The sequence below is a fragment of the Panthera uncia genome, chromosome B1, assembly GCF_023721935.1.
Source record: "Panthera uncia isolate 11264 chromosome B1, Puncia_PCG_1.0, whole genome shotgun sequence".
Lineage (NCBI taxonomy): Eukaryota > Metazoa > Chordata > Mammalia > Carnivora > Felidae > Panthera > Panthera uncia.
This window is the reverse complement of record NC_064811.1, coordinates 194,923,585-194,938,811: the sequence shown is the minus strand read 5'-3', so window position 1 is coordinate 194,938,811 and position 15,227 is coordinate 194,923,585. Positions and strand designations below refer to the sequence as shown.

The window sequence follows — 15,227 nt, the reverse complement described above, 5'->3', positions numbered from 1 at the left end:
ACTGATAGAACCAACTGTGAAGCTATCTTGCGAGACAAAATAACGGAGCTAAACCAGCGAGGAGGAGAGTGTGGACTCAAATCCTTGCCATTTGACTTCAGTGGCCAGGTTCATTCCTTTTTGTCACACTCCTTTTATTTGTTAATGGGCATAGTCCGTTGTGTCATAGTCAACAGAGAGTTGAGCAGGGAGAGGACCAATAAGAAGGCAGCACTGATGGAAAAGCCATGTGAGCTCTGACGCCCCAATGTTGGAAGACGTTAGTAACATTAACGGAAACAAAGGAAACCATGAAGCACAAGTGTGAGAGATGAGATGGAGAGTCCTGTTAACTGCTAAGTGAAAATCGCCAGGGCCTCAAATGAAGAACCTGAAAGACAGAAGTAGAGAGCTACAGAAGGAAGTCACAGGCCGAAGGTAAGTATCGGCAGGTTTTCCACCCCAAAGTAACAGATAACAGCATGGAAATGGATGAGATCGGTGGTGAGGTACAGACAGGAGCCAGATAAGACAAATCAGGAAATGGGGAAAGGCGGCGTCATTCGGGGGTAGAGAACATCCAAACAAGTAGAGGCAACAGGGCACGGAAGAAAAGAATGCAGCAGTCACCAGTAGTGGAGACAAAAAGACCTGAAGACTGAGCAGGGCAGCTGGTGATGAGCCATAATCAAAATAAAACCTGTCATTTCATAGGAGAGGTAAAAAGACACTGTATATATTTACTGATCTTTAGCCTGGTCTTCGAAATCAATCAGCGAAAAGGAAAGATCATAACAGGAAGCCAAAAATGGGCCTAAGGAAACAGTGGACACCATTTAATGCATTCACTCTTGTTATGAGTAAGCCCCACATGGAGTTCTGTGCTCTCAAGCTGTTACCAAGAGAAGGAAACCATATTCACAGGATCATTCATAAGAAAGATAAATCAGCTACTTAGAAACAACATAACTCATCCATTTAAAAATATTAATTCTTGGGGTGCCTGGGTGGCTCAGTCAGTTAAGCATCCAACTCTTGATTTGGGCTCAGGTCATGATCTCACAGTTCATGGGTTTGAGCTCTGCATCTGGCCCTGCACTGACAGTGCGGAGCCTGCTTGGGATTCTCTCCCCCTCCCTCTCTCTGTTCCTCCTCTGCTCACGCTCTATCTCCCAAAAATAAATAAACAAACATTAAAAAAACCAGTAAAACCTTGGTTTGCAAGCATAATTCGTTCTGGAAACATGCTTACAATCCAAAGTACTTATGGATCAAAGGGAATTTCTAGAACCATTGGCTCAGTTGTGATCACGTGATGTTCGGCATCACGTACTACTCATATTGCAAGATATCGCTCATTTATCAAGTTAGAATTTATTAGAAATGTTTCCTCGTCTTGCAGAACACTGACTGCAATCCAAGGTTTTATTGTGTATATGAAAATATATATTGTATATATATTGTATATATATAAATATAGCAATTATTTCCTGAGTCTTCTTTTACAAATTGCTGTGTGTGGTCATAATCACCACAACGTGGTTAGAAAAAACATAATCCTCACCCTAGCTATCAACCCTCGACATAAACTTGTAGCATCCCATGAAAGAGAACAACACAAAACAATGATTTGAGTAGGTAGCTGAGAACATTTTTTTTGCCTTTCTTTTTTTGGATTTTGTTCATTTGCTAGCTTATTTTATTTTAGGATAAGGAAGAGAAATGCATTTGCAGGGAGAGAAGGAGTAAGAGAGAGAGAGAGAGAGAGAGAGAGAGAGAGAGAGAGAGAGAGAGACACAGACAAGGAAGGACAGGCAGGGCAAGATGGAAGACTGACCGCTAGATCAGGACCCCAGTGAGTTAGAGGAAGATGGCATTAGGAGCCACTATGAAAAATGGAGGGACCTCTCGTAGAACAAGAGGGTTACTCATTGCCTCACACCAAAGGAGAAATGAGTGTGTGGTCAAATATCCCAAGCCATGTTTAGATACAGGGGGAAAGTTGTAGCAGATCAAATCCAACGAGTTGAATTTCTCAATAAACTATTTACCCAATACGTGTAGGTACCTCTTTATGACATAATTGGTTCTTTTTCCTTACACACGTCTTATCCTGGCAACTGAAATACAAAATAAAATTACAACGGAGATATGAGAATACCTTTGGGCGGTGGGATTTGATAATGTTCTGTGAGTGGCTAATTTTACGTAGCCCACCTAGGCTTTCCCAGCCCACAAACTGCGATCGTTTCTGATTTTTCATGATTTGCTTCTGGAGTTTCTCCCTCTTGTGTCACCCTATCTCAGAACAACAGACAAATGTAAATGGGTTCCAAAATAAGTGAAAAAATAATGTTATTGATCTCCCAGCACCTCAGAGGTTGGCGTTTCTTTCTGCACCATAAACACAGTGAACCATGTAATTTGGGGCGGGGGGGGGGGGGGGGGGATGTGCCATTGTGATTATTACAGCAGCTGAAAGCCCAGATTCCCAAAATAGGCCATGTTCTTTTTCAAGCAGGTGCTACCTTGAACCTAGCAAGCCCGTGCTCTCATGCAGACAGTGTAACTGAACTGAAACAATGCCAACTTGCCTTCAGTGTGTCCTTTTAACGTGTTTTGGAGAAGCAAGCGCAACCTCACACAGAAAGGGGAGAGGCGGCCCTAGGAAGCTGCTCAAAGCTACTTATTAAAGGAAGCGGCAGAGATAATTAAAAGTAATTTTGCCAAACTCCAAAAGGGCATGGAACAAAGCACGAAGGTACAGGAGCAAATCACATTCTGCTCTTAGCAGAAACCCAGTCATGCAGCTATTTCCAGAGAGTGCGTGAGTTCTCCAGATGGATCCAGGTACAGCTACCGTCCTTTTTATACATAAATAATGATTCTAGCGAGTCCGTGCGGAAAGAGGTCTTGAAGATGTATGCCAAATGTGAAAAGGAAAACTCAGAAGAATCTGACTGATGCCCAAATAGATATTTTTGTTAGCTGTCACATCCCGTTCATGGGTATTGACCATGAGGTGTGGGTACACATCAAAATCAAAGGAAGGATGGAAAGCATCACCCAATAACCAACGTAACACAGTTACTCAATCCTGCCTTTTCACCTCCTTGAATCACCCACATCCCTTCCGTCCACACTCATTCATGCACCAAACAGGCATCTACTGAAGAGCCAGCTGCCACAGGAAGTGTCACGGGGCCCTGGTAGGAGGGGCACGGGGCCGTAAAAGGAGGAATTCTAGGACAAAGAAAGCCATCAACTGGATTTATACTTTAAATCTGAAAACGGGTTCTATTTTCTTCCTCATGCTAACCAAGCTCAAGGCCTGGAGGGACTCCCCCCAAGACCTCAATCACTGCACACACGTCTGAACACACGGGTGGTGGTTTTACTCTTGGAAAGTTTCTAATATGGTACCTAGCCCAAGTTCCACAAAAATCCCACTTCCCATGCTATATTTATTCCCTCCCAGAAAGCCAAAGGACGCTTGTGCATATTTTCCTGTCTCCATTTCTCCTTCAGGACTGGGCCCGTTAGGTCTGCTGTAGAAGAATCTATGCACCAGAGGGCTTACGAGCCCTGGTTCCCACAGTTTCTGGAGGCTGGGAAGCCCGAGATCAAGGCACCTGCAGATTCGGTGTCTGGTGAGGGCTCCCTTCCTGGTTCTCGCTGTGTCCTCACCTGCAGGAAGGGCAGACGCCTCTGGGGTCTCTTGAATAAGGAAGCCAAAAGCACTTATCAGGCCTTCCCCCATGGGACCTGCCTCCTAACACCACCACCTTGGGGGCTAAGATGTCAACACATGCGTGCCCAGGGGACCCAAACATTCGGTCCATAGTGAGTAGCCTCTGTACAAACCACATGTGGTAACTAGGTTTACCATCAACTAGTGAACTGAAGTGGTAAAGAGAGAGCTCTGATTTATCCTTGAGTGAGCAAGCTCTCAGCGTGTGTTCAGCCCTGTCTTCATTTCTGAAGCCTCAGGGAAGAACATTCAGAGCCAAGTCGGGGTAGGAACGATGGGCACTGTTTCTGACCGTGGCACGTGCCACACTACAGATGTCCCAGGTATCGTCTCCCCAGGAAACACATGGGTTGCTGCTTCCTATGCCCATGGGCTCCCATCCACTTTGCTTTCTCTCCCATAGGAAGTGCAACCCGTGATGCCAGAGCAGGTAATCTGAGATAAACAAAATCAGAGCATCAGAATAGCCTAGAAGGCTGTTAGACACCCTTTAATACAAAGCTGCCCCAAGTTAAATTGAGCTTGGGGAAGCCCAGAGAAGGGAAATTCTGCATCGTGTGTTTACACATCTAAATTCCAGCTAACTGGTAACTAAGGCTTAGTTCTCCTGAAGATCAGTTAAGGGCTCATCCACTCCCTGCCTGGCAGAAAACGGACACCCAGATGCTGTTATCCAGCCAAGTCCACATCACCCAGAACCGAGCCGTCCCTTCTAGGGTTTGCAGAAGGATGAACACATGAGAAAATAAGACAAAATACATAAACAAAACACTGCTGCTCCTGGCAAACTGATGAGTTGTGAAATTCCATAAATACCCCCCCAGTAAGTTGTCTTTGTCTCATGGGACATTTTACTCCCTTATTTCAGTCTCGAAAATAATCATGCTCATGCTGTGAGTGCTTCTCTGGGACCTTTCATTCATTTGCATCGTAACCATTTACCTGTCCGCACATTCTGAGATCTGACCCCATCCCACGAGAAGCGAGTCAGGACACAGATGCACAGAGGAAATGTGCCCTGTTGCACATTTGGTCCTGGGAGCTGTTCTCAAAGGAAGAGGCAAAAACTTGAAGTGCGCTCAAAGGTTAAGTTTTCAATACAAACTGTCATAGGAACCAAGCCCTCACATCTAAGGTATAGAAGCAGGAGGGAACTGGAATACTCATGCCTGAGTAATGAGAATATTGCTCCTACAGGCAGACTGTGGGAGATAAGCGCTCAAAATATGCCCTCCAACCTCCATGGTTGGGGGGGTCACTTCCCTGTCCCCTGGTTGCTCAGCTCAGGCATGTGACTTGCTCGTGCCTATGGGATGGGAGCAGATGCAACACAGCAAAAACTCGCGATGTGCGTCAGGGCTGGGTTGCTCTTGGGTGCTCTGCGGTCACAGCAAGAACCTCCAAGTGTTCCCCCTGCCTCTTCGGCCAAGGTCAATTCTGTGGAGCCGGCGGGAGCCAAACCTACTGCAATAGATCCAGCCACACTTACACGTGGAGGTGGGGCCACCCCGCTGACGGCAGCCTGAAGGCACCAATGGGCAGTGACACTCGCGACAGCAACAATGGCCTGACCCACAGACCTATCAGAAAGGGAAGTCATAAATAGGCTTGTATTCGATAAGCACAGAATTAGAACAGGCAAGAGAAACTTTGCAAACTCTGCATTGCATGACTTAAATAAAGCTTCCTGATGCACCTGACAGCAGAAACGGCCTTACAGGGGACAGGACACTATTTGCAGTAACAGGGCTTACATTCCCGGTCCCCAACACAGTGCTCCGGGGACTCCCATGTTTTACATCAGCAAGTCTTACTTTTTCCCTAGGATTCCATGGCAGGCTCACCTCTCTCTGATGAGTGACCAGATCTTTACACACGTTCAGAAAAGGTCATGGATGAGAAAGGTCCGTGCAGATACAAGGACCACTCTGTTTCCTTCAGGTGATTATACGTTTTGGAAGGTCCAATCTTATTTTCAAATACAGAGATGATTTATTAAAGACCCCAAACACCGACAGCATCATTGATAATCTTTTTCTTTGTATTGATGGAGAGGAGAGTTTAGTGATTAACTGACTTAGAATCGTAACATTAGTCAAGAGTGGATCTAAGACTTCCATATTAGTAGGAATTCCAACGGTCTTTCACATGGAGTGTGTTAAAAGTTCTGAAAATTCTTGTTATAACCTTCAGCCCATGTGAAATCAGGAAAAAGCAATTGTATCATTTAAACCAGTATCTCCAAGGCAAAGGACACCTTGGAATAATAATAGAGAAGGACTTTTTTATGGATTGGGTGTGTATGTTGACCCAAAACCCTTCCTTGCTCCCACAAACAATAATGCTGCTCTCAGCCACAACCCAAAGTACACAAATCATTACACTTTATGAAACAGGAAATGTCTAGATCCAGCAGTGACTTGGCATCAGACTATCAAATTAAATTTTGGAATATAATTACGTAGCTTAATGCTTTGAAAGGGCATTTGCAATTGGCATTTTGATGGATACATCGGGTAAACGCCAACACGGGTCTGGGTTGGAATAAAGCCTGCTTAGGTAGGGCCACCGATGGGGCTGAACATGTGCTCCTGGGTCCTCACCACCATTCCATCACTAGGGTGGTTTGTGACCTTGCCTATTACTTCTCAGAGTTTGAGTCTTCGTACGTGTGAAATAGGCAGACAGATTGGAGTATTCCTTAGCTCTTTTAGTTCGGACATTCTTAGATTTCTTATTTGAGGGATAAGATTCAGCAAATATTCATCTTATGGTCTCCCTTGGACCAAATGAACTATTTTGTGCCTGCGTATGGGATTTGTGCATTTAATACTCTAAACCACCCCACGAAGTTGCTAGTATCTTAATTCTATCAAGGCAGAAATGGGAGCTCTAACAAAACATTAGTATCAAAACAAGGATGCGCTAAAACTCAAATTCAGAGTCAAAGATCAGGACTCTTTCTACTAACCAGCACCACACACGCATACACACACACATACATACACACACACACAGGTAGTATTTTAGAAGGTGGAAAACGAGGGGAGGGACCATGACTGACAACACGGAGAGGGAAAATACAACAGTGAGGACAGGACCCACATTCCAGAATTTGACATTTCTAACCCAAAATAAATTCCACCTGTGTAGGAAAACGAATTGTTCTCTCCTTGTCATGTGCTATCACATTTATTTTTATTTTTTATTTTTGAGAGAGAGAGAGAGTGTACACATGAGTGGGGGGGCAGTGAGAGAGGGGGACAGAGGATCCAAAGTGGGGTCTGCACTGATAGCAAAGAACCCAATATGGGGCTCAAACTCATGAACCATGAGATCATGACCTGAAGTTGGACACTCAACCTACTCAGCCACCCAGGTATCCCCCATCTATCATATTTTATATTACGTAAAACAAGTACAGGAGAGTTACCCCCAAAAAAATCCCACTGAAGAAAATATAGCTTTTCTATTAAATAGTAAGCCAAATGGTTTTTTCCTTCAGACATGAATTAGGATTGAAAACATAAAAATAAGAAAAATTCACTCCATCCAAACACAAATAATATTACGACAAATTCATCCCTAACAATTTCTAGAATATAGATAATATTTATTTTAGTGTTTGGTCATAAAAGATGGACTTAGCAGGGTGCCTGGGTGTCTCAGTTGGCTGTGTCCAACTCCGGCTCAGCTCATGATCTTGGGGTTTGTGAGTTCGAGCCCCACATTGGGGTCTGTGCTGACAGCTTGGAGCCTGGAGCCTGCTTCAGATTCTGTGTCTCCCTCTCTGCCCCTTCCCCGCTCACGTTCTGTCCTTCTGTGTCTCTCTCTCAAAAATAAATATTTAAAAAAAATAAAAAAGATGGACTGAGGATTCAATTCAAGTTGCTGCATTACATCTTTCCAAATTAACTGTTAGCACTGTATGTAAAACCCAAACCCTAATGGAAATAATTTAAGGAAGCCATGAAGAAAAGATGTCAGAATTAAAATGCACTGATGTATATAAAATGACCATAGTAAGTATCACCTCACTAAATTTCATAACTCACGAAAGGAAAAATATTCCTTTGTTTAGTGCAAATAAGTAGTTCATTTATTTATTGGTTGTTTTGTTTTTGTTCAAACTGTATCCAGTTTTTTTTTAATTTTTTAATTTTTTTTAGTTTATTTTTTGAGAGTGAGAGACTCTCAAAAAATGTGAGTGGGGGAGGGCCAGAGAGAGAGGGAAACACAGAATCCAAAGCAGGCTCCAGGCTCCGAGCTGTCAGCACAGAGCCCGATGCACAGAGTGAACCCACAAACTGTGAGATCATGACCTGAGCCGAAGTCTGACATTTAACCCATGAACCACCCAGGTGCCCCTGTATCCAGCTTTATTATCCAGATAGTTTTCATAAACAATCATAGTATTTCAGGCAGGACATGGCCGGGCAGTCGTTAACAGTATACAACAATTTTTAAACTTCCTTCTTCAGTGGACTACCAAAATCAAGGCCAATGAAGTCTTCATTTGATGCTCTCAACAGGGAAAGTTTAGAGTGAGGGTCGACGCTTGACATTTAGCATCTTGTTATTAAAAGTTATTAAACTTTACACAAGCCAACCCTTTCGGGAAATGAAGTGAAAATGGCAGAATTATGCACCTGAAGATCCACAAGCTACAAAAGGAATTCTTTTGAGAGATGTCATCTCAATGGCAACACTGTAAAGTCCAGATCACCCGCCATACTGAGAATCTTTTCTTGGGGTCAAGTTCCAACAGGGACGTGGGTTTAAGGGAGTCAAGTCTATGTGGAAAGCACAGGGAGAAGAGGACATAAAGAATGAATTTTAGCTTTCCCACACCACAAGGCATTTGTGCCAAGGTGACTAATGTGTGTTTACGTCAAGGAATCCCTCCTCCTGGGAACCAAGAGGAAGCTCCTCAAACCTAGAAAGGAATGGTGTTTTGCCCCATTGTATCAATTTTGCTTTGGAGATATTCTGTTAGCGACATATGCCCTTTCCCTCAAAACAACAATAAAGTGTTCTGTGTGCTAACAACATAGCTTAAAAAAAAAGTAAATCAAAAGTATGCATTTTTATAAAAGTTGATCAAAAATAGTATTTCAAACAGTGCAGTCACCAGGAGTACAAAGTTATCCAAAATGCCCACGTTTCACTTGGCATCCCCAGCACCTTCAGCTTTCTGTGCCCTGTCTGTTTGGGCAACTCCATATTCTGCAGGGTTATTCCCATCCTTGCCACAATCAGCTGTCCCCTTTTCCCCTTTGGGTACCAGGTCTCCCTTCTTTGCAGGGGCCTTCTTAGGTCTGGGCTCTGGCTTTCCAGGAGGTTTAGCAGATAGCCTTGCAGACCTCTGTGATCATCCTTCACCTTGGCTTTATCTCCTTCAGAATCCCCTGCTGCCTTTCTCTTGGGCATCACGGTCAGCGGGGGGGGGCTGGGGGGGATGGCGCTGGACGCAGGGGGCAACAGCACGTGGGCTTTGGCCAGTCCCAGGGGGTGTTCTCCCTTCCTCTTCCAGCTCATTTATTTTTTAAAGGAGCAGTTGAGAGAAAAAAAAAATCAGGTGGAAGATTTCTCTTTCTTCCACCTTATTTTAACAGATGCTGCCCAGGAAAATAAACAAGGAAGAGAAAAGCTTCTCTGGCTTCCACTGCTGCCTCTGAGGACCAACCCCCCAGGGGTCCCTTCTCATGTTCCATATCAAAGCCCTTGTTGGAAAATTAGAGTAGATACTGAATTGAATAGTACACTGAAACACAGATTTAAGATGTTCCAAATAAAAACAACTTGTTTATATCATATAGAGAATGTGTTTTACATACTTTTAGACTTTAGGGAAAATAACTAGCTTTCAGAAGACGTGTTTGTTCACACATAACACATTTATCAGCTAGTGTTAAATTGAATATAATTCTGCAAAACCAAAATTAATTCTTGCACTACACAGACAACCCCTGCTCAAGTTATACCCGTATATATGTACAGAATAGGAAGATGATTCATTAGGACTGTCCAATGAATGCAGATTTTGTAAGTTTGTGTTTTATATACTTCATCATGAATAAGTTCACACATTAAAAGCAAATGACTTGGCACCATGGAGAGGATGGCAGTTTGAGTTTCTCAAATGCATGTATGAATTATCTCAGGGGTTCAAAGACATGTGGTGGGGGGAGAGAGAGAGAAATTCAGGACATTCATATTGTGCATCTTTCTGGAGCACCAGCCTTTCTGAGAGGTGGGGTAAATTAGCAAGAATACTTTCTCCTGCAGGAATCTGAAAGCCTGAACTCACTCTTAGGAACATTTCATCACCTCACAAGGCAGCAGGTCCCCAAGGCAGGTGGCTCCAAGCTTGGTTAACCCAGAGACTCGATGATACCATGTCAAATCCCTCCATTCTGTATAATTTTCCTTGATCATTTTCCCAATAGGGGCTTTCTCCTCTGGCTGGCTCTCCAGGACTTATGAAATAACGACCACAGCCCCAGATATCAGATCCAGAGACAAAACAATGCCAAGAAAAGAAGAGTAAGGCACCATCTATCTTTTAAGAACAAGAAAATGTTTTTCAGTACCACCCCTCCAAGTAACATGGGCACTCCCAACTATAGGGCGGGCAATCACGATGGGATTCCCATGATCCACGTTGATGAATCAGTGCCGACCCTCATGCTGAAGACAGAATTACCTTTCCTGTGTATGTGGAAAGATACTACAGGGAAGAAGGAAGAGGAAATGGACATTGAGTGAGTAACCTACTGTCCCTCAAGTGTGTGTGTGTGTGTGTGTGTGTGTGTGTGTGTGTGTGTGGATATGTTAGGAAGAAAATTTCAAAATTCACATACATTTTAAGAACAAACAGAAGGCTTAAAAGAACATTTGTGCATACTTATGCATGATGGGCTTGCTCTGAGTCAGGCTCCATACCTCCCCAGGAGACACTTGATGAGTTCTCTACTGTTAGGGATAAATCACTGGAAAAGAGAGTAAAGAAGCCCCATCTTGTACATTTGAGACTGGTCCCCTTATAGTCTGCTCTCTGACACCGCTAAAAGAGACACACATTTAACCACAAATTACAAACAAAGAATTGCAACTATATGTCTCTCTCGGTCCATTTGGGCTGCTGGGATAAAATGTCACAGTCTTGGTGACTTTATTAACAATGGAAATTTATTAATTTCTCATGGTTCTGGAGTCTGGGAAGTCTAGGACCATAGTGTTCCCAGAGTCAGGGTCTGGTGAGAGTTTTCTGGCTCATAAGTGGTACCTTCTCACTGTATCCTCACATGGTAGAAGGGGGCTCTCTGGGGTGTCTTTCCAAAGGGCACTAATCAGGAGGGCTCCACCTTTAATGACATGGTCCTCTTCTAAAACCACTCACCCCTAACACCATCACATAAGGCATTAGGATTTCAACATATGGCTTTGGGAGCACACATAGCATAACTATCAGTCCACAGTCCTGTCCTACTCCTAAATCTCTCTCACTCATCTGTCATAACAGTCCCTGAAATACATTAGGGGACAAGGTTTCTATTTCCCAAATCCAATTTACTTTCCCTGACTCCAAACCAACCCACTCAGCCAAGTTTGCTATGCTGTAGCCATACTCACTTTTTTTTTCTTCAATAGATAGACCATGCTCTTTTGTGCCTCTCTGCTTTTCCACACTGACCCTTACCCCCTTGGAAGGGCACACGATTTCTTCTCTACCTGGAAAGCACTTGTCCATTTTCTTCAAAATGGTGGCATGTGTTTTGCTGCCGTCCGGCATCCACGTTATCCCAAAGCACTGACCCCCATGAAAGAATTGTCCCCTCCCTCCATCTGGTCCTGTTGGCAACACAGAGTAAGGCCTGTCCCAGATGTGGAAGCCAAGAGGGCCAGGCTTCCTCTGAGTCCCGGCACAGCAGAACAGGGCACACAACAGACCTGGTTTCTGGATACTTAGGATCTTCAGGGGAAATGCAAAGTGGAAACGGTCAAGGGTCATTTCTCAGCAGAACTTTACCACCAGCTGCACTGATGGGAACTCTCCAGGCAGGTGCTTCAGGCTGTAAGATGCTTCATGCACTTGTCTCCAGAAAACACTCTTGGTGTCTGCCCTTTGCCCCAGTTCTGGTTCAGGCTTGCTTCTGTTTCTTGCACCAAGAACTCTGAGTACAAAGAAATGCTAGGTCCACTCTTCCCTCTCCTCTAAAGCCTCCACACCAAGAGCAGTAGTCACTTCTTTTTCACTATTCCTTAATGTATTATATGTATTCCACTCATAACATTATCCCTTCAATTTTAGGAAAATGTGAGATGCTTGAAGAATGAAAATATATATTACTAATACGCCTACCAAGAGACTTACATGGTGGAAAAAGCACAGCCTCCAGGATCAGAAAAATTGGATTCACTGACTGGCTCTCTCCTCTTCTGGTAGCATAATCTTGTATGAATTGACCTCTCTGGTACTCAGTATTCAAATCTTAAAATGGAATAATAATGGAAGTCTTGCTTTATAAAGATTAAATTACACGACATGTATGCAATGTGTGGGAGTCAGAAAGTGTTTCTGGAATGATTGCATATAAAAATATAGTCAGATATTGAAGAGGAAACCCGCCAGTGTTTCGGGTCTAAGCACAAACACTCACATTATCAATATGTACCAGCTGGTATACGTATGGCTTTTCAGTCTCCAAAGTGTTTTCACTTACATGGTTTCATCTCATGCCAAAGTATGCAAGATGTCCGTTTTACAAATGAGGAAATGAGGTTTAGAGAAGTTAAATGTCTCAGCCAAAGCACAAGTGTCCCAATTAAAAAAAAAAAAAGAATTGAGAATCAAACTTTCTGTTGCCTTGTCCAGCTATTAAAATGTATGCAACAGCAAGTTTTTTTTTTCTCAAACTAGAATACGAAGTCTTTGAAAGTAGAGGTCATTTATGTTTGTATGTCGCCAGCAGATAGAAAATGCTCAATAGTATTCAGTAAGTGAGTAAATAAAATGAAATTTTAACAAGGAAATGAAGTAAGATTTCAATATGGTGACTAAAGGCCCGAGCTCCAGTACCAGGACAGGTGGGGTCCTGTCCCAACTTCATCTCCTACTACCCATACAACCTTGGCCAAATCACCCAGCCTAATTTGTACTTTGTTTTGTCCTTGGGACAGTGGAAATAGTAACCACACAGATTTTGGAAGAGGAATAAGAATTCATGGCTAAATACCGTTGGCACTTAGAACGGAGTCTGGGATGGAAAAGACGCTCAGTAGAAGAGGGCTATCACTCTACTACTGCTGTTCTTATCATCGTCATCATGACCGGGTGATATACTGTCTTAGTCAGCTTGGACCACCATAACGCAATACCATTAACTGGGTAACAAACAACAGAAATGGATTTCTCCCAATCTAGCACCTGCAAGTCTGAGATCCAGGCTCCAGCATTACCAGATACTGGTAAGGGCCCTCTTTTCAGGCTTGCACATGGCAGCCTTCTTGCTGTGTCCTCACACAGCAGAAAGAGGGGGAGAGAGAGAGTGTGTGAGAGCATAAGCTCTCTGATGTCTCTTTTTATAAGGGTACTAATTCCCTCATGGAACTGCACTCTCATGACCTCATCTAAACCTAACCACATCCCAAAGGCCCCATCTCCAAACACCATCCTATTGGGAGTTAGGACATCAACATAGGAATTTTGAGAGACCCAAACATTCAACCTATAACACGTAGCAGTAGGCGTCCAGAAAAAAAGCAAAGGCTCCAAGTCTAGCCAGCCAGGAGGGACCTAGCAAATAGGTCAGGAGGAGAAGAGGTTAATCCTGGGGAATGTCCCCAAGAGCCAGGAAAGGTATATGGTAGATGCAGTATATTCAAACAACCAGTCTGGAGCCTATAAGACCACATTATTAACAAAGGCATCTCAAGCTCAAGAAGCCGGAAAATGCCATCTGCACTACTCTTTAATGAGCACCTTTATACATATCCTGTTATATGTACCACTTAGTACATACGATCACCAGGACTCCCAGGGCACAGGACATTCAGGGACCCACCAAGGAAGCAGGGATTGTGTCATAGTCTCTTTGGTTGATTTATCAGCTTTCTTCTCTGACCCCAGGGACAACCGTACAACCTTCAAGAACACGGAAGCCATTTGGCAAGAGAACAGGTTTGCTCTCTGCCAATTTCTTCACTACAAATAAAGCTAACGTCCATGTTCCATGCTCCTCTGCCTGGTGGCCTCGGGGCACAGCACAGCTTATAGTCATTCCACATCAGACCACAAAGTCTGGGTTTCGCTTACAAAGGAGGCAAAGATCTTCATGGTTGATTCGCGGTAAGCATTTGTCATCGTCCCAGCTTATTACGGAGGCGGGGGGTGGGGGTGGGGAGAAGCCTACCCATCGACAAGCAGACCAAGATAATTTTTTTCATGCTGGCACCATAATCCAAAGAGAATACCTCCAGGCCATCTTCGATGATATTCCAAAACTTCCTGCAAATGATCAAAGACACAGACTATTGGCTTAGAATGGGAGCTGGGGCTGACAAACACCACCCACTACAACCTCTGCCAGCCTCGTGAATCAGCAAATGTGCTCAGAGGAGACAAGTGAAGTATTTTGCAAAAAAAGAAAAAACCCTTCAAACAAATGATTATTTTACTGCTCACCTTCCCGATTTAGCCATACAGTGGCTTGCATGGGAAAGGTTTGTCATCACTGTTCTTGATGGACGGTACTTTGTATATAAATTTGGGATCAGAGAAGATTTGGCCTTGTCAAACTCAAATGGAACTCAAGAGGAAAAATAATGGAAGACTAAAAACCTATCCCGAGGGAATAAGGATGCTATGACCCGCCCAAGAAGGAAAGGAAGAAATCTCTGAAGCCTTTCCATGGTACTCTCAGGGCAGAACTAGTGAATTTCATCCTCTGAAACTGAATAATCGAGTTGTCTGCTCACTAAAATGCCCCAGCAAGATACAACTTCCAGCTACCTTAGTTTTGAGGGAAATTCCTAACATAGAGGTGTTAGTCGTCTCCAGATTGATTTTATTTTGCTTTTAATCCAATCATCTTATGCTTGGATCTACTGTACATTCATGAACCTAAGACTCCAAATGCAAATTTTAAGTACAAATTAGGAGTGCAAACTTCCATTACACTCAACGGGTTTCCCATTCTTAATATGTTTTGGTTCATCTTGCTAAATTTTCTTCCGTTTCTGTATTTCCCACGTCTTTTATTTAGAGTAGGGGTAAACATCACCCAAATCAAAGAGACATCTTTCTGTAAATACAAGCAGTAGCCAAGAAAAAAAGTTTAACATACACAAAATAAGAATGCTATGCAGATGTTAAAGCCTCATGATTCTCTTACCATGTGCTTGACATCAATAAATGTCAAATCATTTACATAGCCTGCTGCATTCCTCCAATGACATTAAAATGTCCAGAACAGGTACTGGTCATAATACGAGT

General features: G+C 43.4%; 1 pseudogene; it reads right to left on the bottom strand.

Annotated features, from left to right (window-relative positions):
• Window positions 1-8,790: 8,790 nt before the first annotated feature.
• LOC125924030 (non-histone chromosomal protein HMG-17-like) lies at window positions 8,791-9,160 on the bottom strand (annotated as a pseudogene).
• Window positions 9,161-15,227: the final 6,067 nt, after the last annotated feature.